The sequence below is a fragment of the Python bivittatus genome, unplaced genomic scaffold (assembly GCF_059951505.1).
Source record: "Python bivittatus isolate LINGU-HERP-01145 unplaced genomic scaffold, Pbiv_v1 ctg000840_np1212, whole genome shotgun sequence".
Lineage (NCBI taxonomy): Eukaryota > Metazoa > Chordata > Lepidosauria > Squamata > Pythonidae > Python > Python bivittatus.
The window spans coordinates 23107706-23125811 of NW_028277113.1; the positions used below are offsets into that span (position 1 = coordinate 23107706).

At 36.7% G+C, this 18106-nt stretch overlaps 1 protein-coding gene across 9 annotated transcripts in view; it reads left to right on the plus strand.

The window, feature by feature from the left end:
• Positions 1 to 18106, plus strand: part of MBP (myelin basic protein) — a 235349-nt gene that overhangs the window by 93249 nt on the left and 123994 nt on the right. The gene's annotated exons all lie outside the window — the stretch shown is intronic.

Sequence of the window (18106 nt, forward strand, 5' to 3'; positions counted from 1 at the left end):
GTTAGTGCTAATCATCATCAGTGTGTGTGTGTGTCCTAGCATTTTGTGCAAATCCAGCTGTTTGGATTAGTTTATGACTTGCTATATTGTGCAGACCCCAAAAATGAGTTAATTCAGGAACCAGTGTTTGTGTTGGGCATTCACCTGAGTGTGCCTTGTGCTCACTAGATGTATGATATCTTGACTTGAGACTGTTAGTAAAGACTTTTACTGGGAAGGCCTTCCAAGTGTGTTTATGATGCAGCTGATGGAGCAGAACAAGGCTTCTCCTATGGCCTGGGTTGGACTAGAACTCCCATCCTCCCCTGACAGTATAGGGTGCTATAATGTAATTGTAAATGAAATTTTGTTCTGAAGGAGAAATGATTCTATAGAAGAGAAAAGTGTTCAGCAGCTGGAGTGTGAGGAGGTGGCTCTGATCCTTTTTTGCTGCTGATTGCAGTCAGTTAATGGAGAGTCTTGCTACTGAGTTGAATGAATGAATGAATGAAAATAAACTGTGTGCCCAGCCTCTTGTGATTTCTTCTTACTAAAATGGCATCATTAGAAGAATGTGTGTCTGCGTGCAAAGTTGGCATGGCAATGATTTCATGAAAATAAAAGCTGGATATAATCTTCAGCCAAATTTAATCAAAAAGAAAAAAAAAACTGTTTTGACAGGTATCATGCAACTGAATGAGAAAAGAGGAATTAAGTCTCTTTCCTTCCTCTCTTCACCACCAATGCTACAAGACCTTGTTTGCTTTGCTTTGCTTTGGAGTTACATCTTCCTGTTCTCAAAAGAAAGCAGTTTGGTGGTACTTCTAGATCAGTAACATTCTCTAGTTCCTCTGCATAAGGCAGCAGCCAGGAGTTCCTGCTATCATCTCTAGCTGATATGGCTGTGATGTATCTTCCAGGGAGAAAAGAACCTTAAACATGCGGTGCATTAACTGGCAGGCTCTAAGCTTGGCTCCTGCAATGCGCTGACCTACCTTTATGTCTAGTTTGGAAACTTTTGCTGGTGCAAAACTTAGCAGTAGGTTGGTTTCCACAAAAGCCCAGAGACCACATCACACCTATGCTGAAGGTGTCCATTTGTTTCCTGGCAAAGGGCTGGTTATGATTTTTAAAGCCGTGCATGGCTTTCTATGCAGGCCTGCATACAGCTGCTGCTTATTTGTCTTGCCAGAGTTGGGTCAGCTTCTCTGCAGCTGCCAGCGGTCTCTGAGATGCTCTCCCTTGAAGGGATTTACCATTTTGTTGGATTTTTAAAAGGCCCCAAACCACATCCTTTTTAAAGCAGGCTTTTACTTGTGCAATGGTTTTTGAAATTGGATGTTAGTATCTCTGGTTTGAACTTTGGTTTTATTACTGTGAACCACCAAGACATTATAGTAGTTAGTGGCCTAAAAAGTCTTCTTTGGTTGAATTCCTGGACACTTGGTGGATGCATCCATTTAGTTTTCTTGGCAATAAATGGAAGTGGCTTGTGACTTCTCCTCAGATGTCACAGTCTCACCTACAGCCTTGGGAGTTCTGTTCAAGTACTAACTAGCTTTGATTCTGTTTAACTTTTTGGGATCAGCCAAGGTCAGCAGTCTGCTGCTACCAGAGTGGACCAATTGGTGATATATGAAGTATAATTAACTGAATAAACGAATATGATCAGGCTTTGCAACTTAACTCCTGTACATCCTGTCTGTGTTCAAACATCCCACTGTTTCATGATTTGCCTAATCATTAGCAACACTTGCACAAAATGCTAAACCATAACCCATGGCTTATGGGCATAGTGCAAGGGGGCAACCTTTCCTTCTGGGGTGTGTGTCAAAATTATTGGGGAGGTTTTGGAAGAGGGAAAAGCTGCAGCAAGAGGAGTAATGACACTAGTATGGGGCTGGGATTTCCTTGGTTTTCAGAGGGGAGTAGTCCTTGTTTTTCAAACAGTGTTAAGACTACTTTAGAGTTTACATTACATTTTTTGTATGTTTCCCATCTCAGAATGTCAAGATGTTGATCTCTAATTTTCAACCAGAGGAAGCTTTGGGTAATAGCCACAAAACAGTTTGGTCTGCAGGTTTTCTATCCAGCACTTAGTACAATTGGGTAACACATTTTCTAATGGAGGCAGCCAGACACATGAAAAGGCAGCAGTGGAATGTTTTTAGAATAGTGAAAAACCTTTGTTTATGATTCATTTGAGCTGTTCAGGATATTTTTAGCATCATACAAACCCTATTCATGTCTTATGAATAGGATACTGCAACTTACGTAAGAGCAGCCTTTGGGAACTTGGACACCCTTCATTTCAGTTCACAGCAATGGCCATGCTAGCTGGGGAATTCTGGGAGATAGCAGCTTGAGAGTGTTCAGGTGGGGAAGGCTATCAAAAAAGAGTCGGGCCATGATTGTCAGTCCCAGCTCCAATGTCCTTGTGCAAGCCAGGTCTTCCTTTCTTTCGGCCTCCTGTATTGAACAGAATTTCTATTCAAATTGTCTTGGATGTGAGCAGAAATGTCCAACTGATTGGAAAAGAACAGTCTATTTGTGTTCAAGGAAACATGATTAATAATTCCACAGCAAACCCAAGGGGACAGAATACACTGAGCTGGAACTTGTCCTTCTTACATTTATTCCATTGTCCTATTCAGATACCTTGATAGCCTGAATAATGCTAACAATATAAATTGATAATCATTGCCAACCTTTATTTGTCATAATTCCTTCCGGGCATTTCAGCAGACTGGTCCACACTTGTGTAGGGACCCATGGAAATGGCCTTGCAAAAACCATCCAGAGGCCATTAAGACAACAGGTGCAGAAACATGTGCTAAGCCCAGGGAGGTAGAAAAGTATTAGAAAGGGACTCAGACTGGCTCCTCACTAACTTCCAGTGGTATAAGAGGGAGGGAAGGGAAAACAGGCAGAGATTGCAAGATTCTGTTAGTACAGCCTATCTCAGTAAAGTATAGTTCTAATCTTCTAGTTTCCTGATCTGGTCTAACCCGTAGGGCTGATGACTTGTAATTTAACTTATCTACTTAGCTTTCCTTCTACTGTAGGACATTTGTTGTATACCTGGCTGTTGTTTCACACAGCTGTCATTATGTACAAAATGCAATACTGTGGAATCCTTTCTCTTTTTTAAGATGTAAGGATAAGTGAAGTTGAAAAAAATGTAAAGGGGTAACTATGCTGGTCTTTTCTAGTGAAGAAACACAAAGATGTTATGGCATCTTAAAGGGTATTTCTTTATTACTCCACTTTATTACCCCATAAACTTTTAATGGACAAATATCCACTTTATCATATGTATGGTGCATTATTCAGAAACAGAATAATTCTTTTTTAATGAGGAAAACTAAAAATAGTAAAAGGAGCTTAAGAAGGAAATGAACTGTAAGAAGTCCAGGCAGAACTAACAGTAGCCATTCCCATAAAAGTATTGAATGTATCACAGATATTCATAAAAGAATGAGATAGAATTGAATAATTATATACATTATTTTTAATTCTTTTGTATGCAAACATAGATTATATTAATGGTTGAGTCATTCATCATGTGCAATCAAGTTGGTGTCAACACTTAGTGACCACATAGATAGATTTTCTCTATGATGATCTGTCCCTGAACCTCATGGTTCAAGTCTTCCAACAGTGCACTCATCACCACTGTAACTGAGCCCACCCACCTTGCTGCTGGTCATCCTCTTCTTCTCCTTCCTTCCACTCTTCCCAGCTTTAGAGCCTTTTCTAGAGAGCTTGGTCTTCACATAATATGTCCAAATTAGGATAATTTGAACCTGGTCATTTCACTTTGAATGAGAATTATGGGTTGATTTGTTCAATGATCCATTTGTTTGTTTTCTTGGGTGTTCATGGTTTTCTCAGGAGTCTTCTCCAACACCAGAGTTCAAAAGTGTCAATACTTTTCCTAGCCTGATTCTTCAAAGTCCATTTTTTGCTTCTATAGTGTGTCACGGGGAATACTGTTGCTTGCATTATTTTGATCTTTGTAGGTGTAGACACAGCATGACCTTTGAATATCTTTCCTGAGGTATTCATAACTGCTGTACCAAGTATTAGACTGTGGAGTATTTCTTGACTGATTGTTCCTTCACTGTTCATGGGTGATCCTAAAACACAGAAGCTATCTACCACTTCAGTATCTTCATTGTCAATTCTAACTATTAACAATTAAATATTAACAATTAGAGGAAGAAAAAAAGAATCCAGTTTATACCACAGTTGAAAATAGTTTCATTTCTGTTGTTTAGTGATTTAATTTTTTAAACTCTTTTTTCCCAGGAATTCAGTTTGTGTGTGTGTTTTCATTTGGATTTTTATAAAAATCACTAAGGCTACTATATCTGAACTGCAGAAATAAAGACAAATATAGACAGGTGCCAAGAGATCCAGAAAACCCTGAAATCCTTGCTGCCAGTTGGTATTTACCTAGATTTTTGCAGCCCAGATCTGGTGTCCCTACTGTAAAGTTTATCTTAAGCATTGAGAGGGACAGGGTATGGGCAATTTTTAAAAAATCTAATTTTGTTATATAGGCATGTTTTGTTTGGAAATATTTCAAAAAACAAAAACATAAAATGAAAAACCTGACAGCCATCTCTCATGTTTATATATCTTTAGGCTATACGGTATTGTGGTTCTGAGTGTCTTGGGCTTATGTTTTGTTTTATCTTGTATTTTGCACATTTAAAATGTCAACTGTCTTGATGAATGGAAAAGTAGGATATACAAAGGAGGAAGGAAGGAATTGCAGTGCTGATTAAAGTCAGTCATAGAAATCACACTGAAAGCATAGCTTACGCTACAGTATATGTCAGATGAATACTGTAGTCTTATAACTATTTAGCTAGGATTAAATCTCTGCTGATCTCAGTGACACTTATTTCTGAGTAGACTTACAGAGCATTTTATTATAAAGAAGATCACCTGCACAATTATACAGCTGGCCCAAGCATACATTTCAAATTCATCACTGTCAGGCTGATAATTTCAGTTTTTAAATATCTGAAATATCACCCAAGAGAGAAATGAAAGTGAATTGCTTTTCAAAACACACTAGAATAAGAACAAAGATAATCGAATAATAATTAAACCAAAGAACTTATGACTGAAATAATCACAGTTCTTTTCTTGTCAAATTATGCTGCCATGTTTGGATTATAAATCTCTATTCTTTGTAAAACATCATATTGACAGATGGTGTTATATAGATAGCTATAATAATAATTGAATAATCAACTGTTCTAGTGCTATGTCAAAAATAATTTCTGTTTTTACAATTTATTTCAACTCGATAGATAAGCAATTGCCTTTCTTTCTTCATTTTTACCCAAAGAGAAGAACATGCCCACGAGACCAGCAGTCAATGAGAAACTGTTGCACCTACCACCATTTTGAGGTTGTCAAGACGTATGTTTGTGTCTTTGTATGAGAATGTCTTGTTTCATTATACAGTTACCTGACCTGGGGTCTGCAGCCTCTTGGTCTTCCCATATTTCATTTAATTCCAAGGAAAATATTATGAGGAAACTCATATGAGATGTTTCAGATCAGGAAGTTTGCTTCAAAATGGTGAGGAGATAGGTAACAGAAAAAACAACATCAGTGCTCTCTTCTACTGTCAAGGCTGCAGCGAGTTCAAAACCTGACCTTGAAACATATTCAAAAGTATCCTGAAGGTGGGGTGGAACAACTGAAGTGATTTTAACTAGAGCTGTATAAACTTTTGGAGAAATGCTTCTTTTCAATGATAGCTTGGTCAAAGTAACTTCTAGGGCTGATTTTCAAACCAACATCATGATATTACATCTAAGAGCAAGGAGAACAATTGTGTTGCTTCATGTTGTTCACAAAACCTTTGGCAACTACTGAAGGAAATATGTCATTCACCTCCTCCTTTAACAGGTGCGGTGGAGGATGGGCTGTTCATCTCCTACGGCATGGCTCACTTCAACTTTTGATGAGCCATTTTGGAGAACACATCATTCTGCCATCTCCAGCATGGCCCATACCTGAGCCCAAAGTGGTTTGTACTGAAACACAACACCCATTCAAAAGTCTCTTCTGACTTTGATAAGTGACATACAAGAGACAGGGAGAAGTTTTGAGGCAACATGGCGTCCTTCATCAAAACAAATTACATTTCTTCATTGCTTCAACTGAAAGAATCGCATTGCCTTTGTGATGTGAATTTTTTCATTGAAGCAAATCAAGGTCATCTTGCTTAAGTCTATTTTTCAAAGGCAATTAATTGGAAAAACAGAAGAGACCTTTCAGCACAGCCTTACTTCTGACTGAGGTCTGTATGGCCCAGTTACATGCTGCTTTTTCTGCCCAAAGAAAGCACAGCAGCTAAAGTATAGAAGGCTTCTAATTTAATTATATTGTTGGCAGACCTGAAAGCTGACTTACCGTTATTGCTTCTTATTTTAAAATTCTGTAAGGCCTATCTAGTAATGATAGAAGTGTCCTAAACTAGTCATCTGAAGCAATCTGGAAGAGTGTTGTAACACTTTCCACATACAACTTTAGGAGGCAGAGAAATATGCATTATCGGCTTATATAATACAGTATCTGGCAGAAAGCTGTGGAGAAATATTGTGATTCTTTGAAGATAATGGGATAATAAAGCATACTTTCCTTGACTGTCAGTTATACTGTTAAACTTTAAAAAGTGGTCATTTTAAAATGGCTTCAGAATGGTGAATGATGGGCTATCAGAGCTTCCACGTTTTTCATTTTAAAGAGCTGACTTAAGAATCATCATTAAAAGCATTTGAATAGCACTTGGAAGAGTGGGGGTGAGATCATTAATGAAAAATGAGCATTAATACTGTAGATCTGGTACATAAAGTGATTTGTAGCTCTATTCCTGACCATAGGTCCTTAACACAGAGTATTCTTTCAGAACCTTGCTTCATCTATTACCTGAGTAATACAACCTCATAAATATATTTCCATGTAGTTTGAGATGCTTCTAATCTTGTCTGCATATCCCTCTATAATTTTATTTTCTTGGCATTGCATGACTCAGACTAAACCACTAGTCACATTCATCTGTCAAGCTAAACTTGATCACTGCTGCTTGATTACTTGATTCTGTACATAAACAAACCAAGAATTCTGGCTAGAGTCGAAAGTTATAGTTTGTCCTTGGCTTCCAACTATATTTGTTTTAGGAGGGAATAAATCAGATCTGCCAATCTGCACATTGTACTAACCAACTAAAGAATGATTTCCATGATTTATACAGCCATCCCCACTGAGGAGATGAAGTAAGGAGAGTAAATGAAATAGCATGCCCCAGCAACATAGGACTCTGCTCACATGAAAGGGACATGTTGTTCTCTTTGTGAACTGTGTATTCATGATTACATGAATAAATGTTATATCAGCAGTGCTGCGTACAATCTCTTCTCAGAAAACTTTATTGCTGGGCTATACATTATAGTTCTCTTGGCACAGTCTGCTGAAGTCTTCAGAATGTTAAGACATAACCAAATTTCTTTGTATAGCTGTGGCAGGAGTGGTGAAGCTAAGCCTTGGGGTAGGAATTTGCAGGAATTACAGTGGAGAATTACAGCAGGAAAAAGAGAACCTCTCAGTGTGATTGTAGCTTGTCAGTGTAATGCAGCCTTCCCAACTCATCATGTTTGAGATTCACAATGGGTAGTATGGACTGAAAATGCTGGGAGTTGCAGTTCAGCAAATCTGGAAAGCCCCGGTTAAGAGGCTGAATCAACCTGTTACGTAGCTGTCAACCTGCTATAGACACACAGGACAACTCTCTAGAACCACAGGTACATGATTGAGAGGCCAGACTAGAACAATTACCCCGATAAAAAGGCTGTTGAAATTCCCTCTGATATAATTATTAAAAGCATGACTCTCTTTGCCAAATGGTCTCTTAATGTCACTGCTTACATGCCCACAGGGTAAAGCTGAAAGTGACATATAGCTTTGTATAGCTTGAAATAGCTGGGGGTTGGGGGAAGGCACTGAATCAGATTGTAACCATGGCTTTGGCCACCATTCTGGTCCCCAGGTGAACAGTGCGTGGAGGGGCTTGTCTCCTCTTTGCAGTCTTCTAGCTGAATATATCTACTATGCTAACTAACTTGTTAAAACAAGTATGGCAACAACAAGGGCATCTGCAGGGGGGATTCAAAAACGTCAAGATGGCAGTTCCACAATGAAAGTCCCATCTCTTTTTTACAGGCATTGCATGCACAATGAACTTTAAGAAGGGCTTTTATCACATGGCCATCATCTGAAGTTGTTTCACACACACACACGCTCCAGTGCCTCTATTGTTGCCTTACAAGTTGCTTTAAGAAGTAGCTGGCAAGAGGAAATCTGACCATACAAAGTCAGATAACAATCTTAGTGGTTTTAAGGCTGGTGTCAACTCTGAGTAAGTTTAAAAACCAGATCTTGGAGGATGCTCATTGCAGGTTGTTTATTCCTCCCTGAGATGATTTTATTGCAGTTGCCTCCAACTAATTGAATACGTTTTTCATTAAGTTGTCAATAATGGCATTTCTCTGTGCAAGACAAGTCAATGAAGAGCGGAGCTTGCTGAAACCAGTTATTTCTAATAAATGATATTTCTGTCTCCATGTTAGCTAGTGAGACAAAGACAGCTTTCGTTGAATAGGATATTTGTGTAATGTGACTTAGTTCATAGATGGGCAGTCTGGGGTTTTAACCTATATGCTTGTTTTAGCCTTGGAGTTTTACAGAATAAACATTTTAACTGCCTTCCAATTACAAATGTGGACCGGTGGTGATTTGGGACAGATACTGTTTCTAAAATTCATTCATGGATTAGACAAGCTTCTAACTTTTGTTAGTTTTGTGTATTACTTGAAGTTTGGCCTCTGAATCCATGTTCTACAGAGGTGCTGCAACAGGCTTATCAATCAAGAACAATAAACATAGGTGTAGTCAAAGGGGCAGATGTCTAGACAAAGTATATTTACTAAAATAAGGATCAGTTCAATGGACATATTCCCAATAAATGAATGTAGGACATCAGACTACATGTGCTGTAGTGACATACTGTGGTGAATATAACACATCTTCTCTGTAAATAGAAAAATGTTGTATTTTACAGTTTCTTTTTTTACTGATAACTGCACTAGTGTGTATGCAGCCCTTCTATGCTTTAGACTTGAAATATGTTTGCTATCTGGAATGTATTGTCTTTCAAACAGTGATTTGGACAGCTAATGAACTTGGTTGAAAACACGTTGGCTTCTTATCTGAAATTGCTTTGTTGCCCATTTTCAATCACACAGAAATCTTTTTTAATATATAACTCATTGTAAATAATATACAAAAATTACAATGTGGCAACATTGTCATCATGTAAGCAGAAACAGTGGCCTATTAGACAGATCAAGTGATTGAACTTTCATTGAAGTTCATTTTATTTAAATTATTCAGTTTATTTTTAAATTATCACTGAATTCTGCATTCCATGTGCTTTCAAGTTTAATGCTGTTTTCTCTCCCCCCCCCCCCCAATTGCACAATTATTTCCATTTCGGTTGCTGCTTAGGTCTTCCGTTTGTATTTACAGTTTCAAAAGCTATGATTTTTATGTTTTTCCGATGTGATCTGCAGCAGTACTGTATGGAGTATTATGAAAATGGCCAACAAAACAGTTGCAAATAAGGTTAACCAACAGTCACAAATATTCTCTTCATTATTGTGTTGGCTTCTTGTTTGGTTCAGGTTCCGCTCTCAAGGCTGTGGGATACTGGGCAAATATGCTAATAATCACCATCTGGCTCTATTTCATCAACATTTCTTCCATCATCTGATATCTTTCTGTGTATTGCAGTAGGTGTGAAGGTTTCTGGAGGATTAAAAGCATAAAGGACATCCTTTTCTTCCTCAATCCTGAAAATTTCCCTTCTCATCTTGTACCTGGTCATTTAATTGTAATTCGAGAGGGAATTCTGGACACCAGAGAAGAACATAGCATTGTTTCTCCTTTATTACTTTAAGATAAAAGAGATAAATGTCATGTATTATTTTTTCATAGTTCTTCAAGTATGGTATGTGCAACTTAATACCCTCCAGATTTTGGGATTATAACTCTATAACCTTCAGAAAGCAGAGACAGTGGCTAGAGAGTATGAGAATTGCTATCCCAAACATTCAAAAGTTAGTAGGTAGCCTATCCATGAGCTTTTAGGGACTCAAGCAGGCTAACTTTGCCCATTTTCCATGATACCCAGTTCATGAACATGGCTTGGTCTTTTCTTTGACCATATTGGGCTTTTGGAAAAATATTCATCTTTTTGTTTAGGTACAAATGTATTCCTTTGTATCCAGAAGCCTCCCAATTATATATAAACATACCATAATTTTGTAGCAGTCTATTCTCATCCTAATTGGTAGACTTCAGTCCAGTCAAACTCCATATTAAAGACAAGAATGATAAACTGTGACCTTCTGCTGAGTAGCAATAAATAAAATAATGTTGTGTGTGGATCAATGCAAAAGGGTAGATGAGTCATACAGCATCTGAAATGAAGAAAGGATAGCATAGTGAAAGATAAGAGAGCGTTAAGAACAAATATTAAGTTAAGACAAAAACCATGGTAGGGATTTTCAGGAAGTTCTGATGAATGAGATATATATAGTGTCACGGGGCTATTTGGCAAGCAGATTTGATGATAATAAATTGGTTTCCTTTTATACTTTACTTCTATAGAAATGAAGTGTACATAATTGGCAGAGAAGAACTCAGATTTCCATTCCTTCACTTATACCATTAGACTGAAACTGACATCTAAATGCAAACCGGTAATATAGTAGAGAATATATACAGCTCAGGATTGAACTGTTGGGTTCTTGATGGTCTTTGAGCCAAGAACCCAACAAACTGGTAATGTTAATACATAGCAAGCTGCATAGTGGTATGTTTTGCAAGCTGATAAATTTGTCTTTCTAGGGAAGCATCTCATTATTACTGGCATAGGTTGATATAATTAACATTAATAAATATTAATAAAATAGGAAAGCTAAAGTTAATTCTGAGGCTGGATAGACAAGATGTCCTGAAAAGGATCTAAGCACTATGGACTATTGAAATCCAGAATGCATAGAAGAAGTTCTCTGGGAAGTCATAACATATTCCATCCATCCTGTTATTCAGCTCATTTTTTCAGCTATATTTCGTTGACTGTTTCTTTAAAAAGTTGAGGTTTTATTTATTATTTATTACTTCAATTATATTCAGTTATATTCAGTATATCTACCCATCTCAAATACATGACTCTGGGCAGCTCGCAATGATTAAAAACAAGTTAAAAAAAACAGAATACAATATAAAATGTATAAAAACCATATAACATAATCAGCAGCTGAGGTATAAAAACAATGAACAACATTGTACACTGTACAGGCTCTGTTACACACATGGATCTCCAAACCTGGTGGCAAAACCAGGTTTTAAGGCCTTACAAAAGGCCCATAGGATTGGGCTATTTTGATCTCCGAAGGGATGATGTTCCAAAGGGTGGGTGCATGAAAGAAAAGGCTCGTTCCTGGACCCTGCCAGGTGGCATTCCCTAGTAGATGTGACCTGGAGCATGCTTCTCCTGCTGTACCTAAATGGGACCTAAGATAGATGTAACCAGGGAGAGGCGGTCCTTCAAAAGTTGCATATTTGTATTCCTGAGTATGTTATCACCATAGCCTTCAGTCACCATGGACTGACACACTGATTTTTATTGGAATAAGAACTATGGTTTCTTAGTATGTATGTTCATAATTCTACTTAAAAGGAAGAGGTATTGGAGGGATTCTGGATTTTTAAAAATATAAACAATAAGACAGATACTTCATGCACATATGGAACTTTCAGCTAAAATTGGGACTGAACTGTATCAAAAATGGGGTGGCAATGAGGTATTGTGCCTTTTTAAAACAACAACAACACTATTTAGTCCATTTGTATTAAATACTGCGGTACATCAAAATAAAACTTTCAGGTAAAAACATAAGATGTACCTGTCCGCACTCTAAGATTTGATCACTTAATTATTCATGTGAACAGAATGTTTGAATAGTATGTGTAGCAGCTTGCAAAAGAATTTCTCAAAGGAATGTTTCAGCAAGTTTTATTGATGTGATCACTTCTTGACTTGCATTGGGTGTGGTGTTGTTTGGGATATTAGGGGAAAGAGGTCATGACAGTTGTTAATGTTTGAGAAAGTTTCTGATAAAGCCCACCCTGCTGTAACATAATATTGTAAGCAAAAAGTGCATTTTTCAGTACCAAACTAGCAGAATAGGGTTGCAGGACTGACCAAATCATCTGACAGCGTAGATTTGATATCCCTGGTGAAACGCTCACCAGCAATGGTAGGACTTGAAGCCTGATGACAGAAAGAAATGAATGTATGGATGAAGCAACTGAAACAGGACACCTCTCAATATATACAGTTCATCAGAGGAGTGCCTAGTTATTACCAGAGAGGTAATAACTCTTTTTCTATGGAAAACTTTTAAGTTGTGGACATTGACTAAATGATAGTATCAGGATACGTTGTGTCTGTTTTAAATATATGAAGTACTTGTTAAAGAAGATAAGGTACACCTTTTCATTCTTTTATCTGTTCATACCAGATAAATAAAAGGGACAGTTTAGTGAATTCTAGAAAAAGAAACAGATTTTTGAGTTGGTTTTTGACCTATCTTCTATGGTTTATTTCTCATATAGATATAAGCTGAACATTGTTTTGCTGATCACCTTAAAATCCCAAAAGGTAGTATAATTCTGATTGACAGTTAAGACTTGGCTGGATAGAAGGTTGAGCATTCTGTTTTTTGGAGGAAAACAGAATTAGGAAGTGATTTGTTTCATCTTCCAGGACATCCTTAAATATATATGGTAAGCATCTCAGGTCATAGAAAAGAACAAAATTATCTTGGCAGGAATCTTGAATCTACTTTATGTAAGATGGCTGAAATAAAAAGATCCAAGCTCTTCTGGATTCCTGAAACTATCAAAATCAAGCACAAGAATAGCTGATTTCAGAAAGAGTTGGGCAGCTAATACATTTAGACAGATAGATAGACAGACAGACAGAGAGACACACGTTCCCCAATCTAGTGGGTTTCAGTTTTGTTGTCTTCAGCTTTTGTAATCCTAACCAAACTCCCCTTATATGGAATGCATCAGATTGGAGAACACTGATATAAGAAGGTAATTTTTTAAACTATGTTATAACAGGATACAGCTTACTTTCCACCAATTTGTAGCTATTCAGTAAGCACTGACTCTTCCTTTCTGTTCTGAATTCCTTTACTCGTAAATTCATATTGTTTATCTCCTGACTATGAATTTGCCTTTCAGTAGTAGATGAAGAAGTGACATGGTTGTGGAAAGGAAACTAATGTGTTAGCCATTGCTGATTGTAAGTAGTTAAATTGATCGTATGGCATGCAAAGTCAAGGGACAGATTGATTGTTCAGAATGAAAGTATGTTCTGAATGATCCTATAAATCATTTCAGTAAGATAATTTTTTGACATGGAAGCTCCCCTACAAGACAAAATAATTTCTGCTCTTGCAATATGCACGGAAAGAATTTGTTACAACTGATGCAGACTGTTTGTGTTACAAAGCTGTAAATCTATCTATGTAAATATAATCTTCCTAAACTTGGTAGCATTCATTGTGAATAAAGTTGAGTATGATTGCACTGTAAGCTGCAGTTCTCTGACCATTTACTAATATATAACACCACTGAACTTGTTGAATGTGTATGTCATATAAGATCATTTAAGGCAAACAATAAAGGATACCTGTACTTATCTGCATAGAATAGATCCATCCTCTTGGAAAACAGAGTTTTCTGGCTACCCATAAGGTCTTAGAGGAATGTGAAAATGTGTTTTTACTTGTTTGACTTCAGAGTTACTGTATGTCTCTCAAGCTAAAGTATGTGGGATAGTTGCCATTTGTAGTTTGTTTTTGTTAGGACACAAATGTTGACTGTAAACTTCATTGTCACAAGAGAGCTACTAAGCATTGCTTCCTTCATATTTTGATTAGGGCATCAATGGATAGCCGTATAGGATGAAAAATGAAGATGACACAGTGCTGAGTAATTGTAGGCTAGGTTGTTAGTCTTTTGAATGTTGGCATATTGCAAGTGTGATTAAATGAAACATTTATATGCTCCCTTTCAAAACAAAGGATGTGTCTTAGTTTTGAGAGACACAACCTTGAAATCAAGCCAACAGAAACTTGTTTTTACAATCCTCTAAAACCTCTTAGAATACCAGGAAACTCTGTTTTCCAAGGGAATGGAACTGTTATAGAAATATAAATCCAGCAAAAAGTAGGTGTTTTACATGGTCATTTGCAGGAGGAAGCATCAAGAGAGGAGATGACACCATGTGTGTTATCATGCAAATGATGCAAATTACAAGCTTTGCATCATTTTTGACATAATCATGGCTTCTAACATATACCTATGTATTTGCATGTCAAAGTATTCTATTAAAATTCTTACTAGGAATTTGCATTGGAACTCACATAGTTTGTGCTATCTGAACCACCAGTTTGTGAGACAGAATGTCCCTCAAGCTTTCCATCTTGATCACAGTTTGTCATGCTTCTGACCATTGACTTTGTTTTTTTCACTGTCAATGGTATGTTTTCTAATCTCCTATAGATCTAAGAAATTATTTTCAAAAGTTGACAATCAGGACTGAATTGTTTGCATAATGGCAAGTGATCTAATGGTGTTATAAGGTCATTGGCTGACTCTTTTCTTCCTTCTGAGTTTCTGAGAAAGAAATTTGTCAGCCTTGAAACTATTGATACAGCCAGGGAATCAGTCAATTAAAAAGAAAAAGAAAAAAAAAAACACTGGTTAGCTCCATGGAAAGGAAGGTAGCAGCCCTGAGTGTAACTTTTGAAGATCTTTATATTTATATTCTAATCCATAATTCTCATGCTGGATACATCTGATGTCATAAGATCTTTGCCCACCTCATCAAATCTTATCTGATCTGGATTTGGAAATAATTTGAAAGAAAGATCTAACTTTGACATATTTGAAAAATACCACTCAGCCAGATCTGAGCTTCTAAGCATATAGTTTTCCAAATGCTGACTTTTTAGTTCTGTCATCCTTCTTCCCTAGTCACTGTCATTTGGAGGTTGCATATTTCTCCACTCCTCTTTTGAGGACATGTGATTATTTAGCCTATTTTTTCTCTCTAGCTTTTTTCACAGAATTGGTAGAGAGATTGTCTTAAGAAGTCTGAAAAGTTGTAAGTCTTGCGACAGTCAGATACTTGTCCTGCAGTTACCCAAATAACATTACATTGTGATTTATGTTGTGATTTGACCAGAACCAATGCATCTGTAAAAATGTATATGACAGCAACTGTTACAGTGTTATAAAATGGTAACTAGCCAGTAATGAAATCAAATTCCAAAACCATATGGATATAAACAGCACACAAAGAAAAGTCTTCATTTCTGCTCTGGAGATTCTCACCCACTCTCCTCCTCTCCCCTCCCCGGTGCATATAGAGTGCTTGCTAGTGGAAGCCCATAATTCCAGTTTTGGGAGTCTTGGCTAAGGAGATGTTGGTCATGGCATGGTTTATCCTGTGTTGATTTAAAGAGGAAGATAAAGTCACCACTGCCACCAGCCCCACAAAAAGCTTTATGATGGTGCAAGCATAAGTCATCCTGTAAACCTGGCCAAAATAGGGGCTATAGTAGGAAAATTATAAAATTATGCAAATTAATATATTAGATGCTGATCTGCTCAGAGCTGAATTACTTATTAAACCCTTTTTGATTACATATGTATACATGTACAATGTATAAAGTTCAGACTTAATACTACTTTAAGTTCAAATGGAACTTAAGTTACTGTAGTTGTGCTTAGCTTAACTCCAACTGATTTTGATAGTTCTGTTTATTCAGGCCTAAATCTGGATTTCAAGGGTATTGTTGTGCATTTCTTCCTTGAACTATCAGGAAACAATGGGAAAATACTGAGAACTGAGCAACTGAATGATGATTTAGATTGATTTAAGATCAACATCTGTCTGTTTAATTAGAATTTTAGCATGTGCATTTTATTAATATTAATAAACATTTAAAACTTTGGGTAGCTATGAAAAAACTGTCCCTTGTGTAAAGTGACAGATTGCATTGCTGGGTAAACAGCCTGTAGTACCTACTTGGAAATGACATTTTTCAAGGAGGATTGGAAGACCAGATGTCTACATCAGTCTTTGAAGAATTATTCAAGCAATGAAGATGGTTTAAACTCCATAGAAGGATTTAAGATTGCAGTATTCCTAGTAAAGCTAATGTTGCTAACTCAGAATCCAGGCACTAGTTGAATTCTTTGAGTTATTTGTAAAGATCATTCAGAAGTTCACCATGGACATAATAGGACAGCCCACCTTCACCATTAAGTCCATTAAACCAGCACGTCTTCATTTTTCTACTTCCAACGTTCTTTTGAAAGTTGCTGTTTTGACCTAGTACACATGCTTACCATAAGTCCAACTCCGTTAAAGCAAACTAGAGATCTATCTCATGACTATGGGAAGCTCACAAGCAGGTAGCACTTTTTGTCATAGTCCCCTAGAACTTGTTATATCTACTAGAGCAATATCCAGTATTCCTAAGTAGGAACCAGTTGATAGCCTTCTCCTCTATTAATTTGCCTAGTTATCTTTTCAAACCAGTTGGTAACAATCCCAATATCTTGTAGTCGTGCACTCTAATTTACAGACCTAGAAACATTTAAGGACTTTCAGAATTATAAACTAACTGCGCCTTTATTGATATATGGGCATATTATACAATACGTAAAATGTCTTCTCGCTCTTCAGATTCTATTTATTTGAGAGCAAATTAATATTGGTCGCCTCCAGATTGGATCAGCGATTGCAGGATGAGAGAAATCTAATCCTTACTCCAGCTTCCCTTTAAAGAAAAATTAATACTTGAAAACATGCACATTTACATGCAGGTGCAGTTTAAAAACTGCATTGGCCTCAAAGGAGGTTGTTAGGCATTAGGTTATTAGGTTGTCTGCATCTATTTAATTTTTTTTCTGCACGTGCAAAGATTTTGAACAGTGTCTTCCTCTGGAATGGCCACAGTGTACTTTCTCTCAAGGAAATTAAAAATGGAAGAATATCTGTACAAGTTGAAAATAATGCATTGTGCCTTTTAAACCTAATCCTGAAATTCACGATGCAGTGGTTCTGTATCTGGCAAATTTTGCTGCAGAGAGATTGAATGTCACACATTTTAGCAGAAGTAAAAGAAATATGCCATTGATATTTCTTCTCCCTGTGACAATTCTCTTGAGGATACTGTAATTAATTCCAAAAGAAAAACTGCAGCTTCTAAAATTTCCAATTAAAAAGTTATTTGGCAGAGTATATTTTGTTGAACAATTCAATTGATAACACAATAGGTTTACATAATAAACAGGCCATTAGCTTCAAATGATAGCAAAACTAATAATATTTTAAAAAGAAAAAAAGAAATATTCAAATAGCTGAAACTAAGACATATTCTACCCTGAAAGGAAAAAAACCTTTTAGATCAGGCTGCTACTTACAGATTAACTTTCATTGTCTCCAGTAGCCATGCTAGCTAGAGATGATAAGATTGTGATTCATTATATCTAGAGGGCACCAGTTTGGGAAAGTCTGCGTTAGCCAACTGAAGGTGTATCAATTGTTAGTTTTTTATGTTAGGAATGGAAATAATGACCACAAATAGAGATGGCAGGAATTTATAAAGGATTTAAACATTATGATTTGCCAAGTCTTTTTCTCAGAGTAATGCTAAAACTTCTAACAATCTATAATTTACTTTTTTATATTTATTTATTTTTACTGACACACTGTTAAAAAAAACTCCTGGTGGTTTACAGAATCTGTTAAAATTAACTCAGTACAACAATTAAAATGAAATAAAATCATCCCAAATTACCAAAATTACTGGGCATCCCATTCCAACAATGATCTTAACCATTAAACGCTCTAAGTTTTCACTGTCTTCCTGAATAGCAGGAGAGA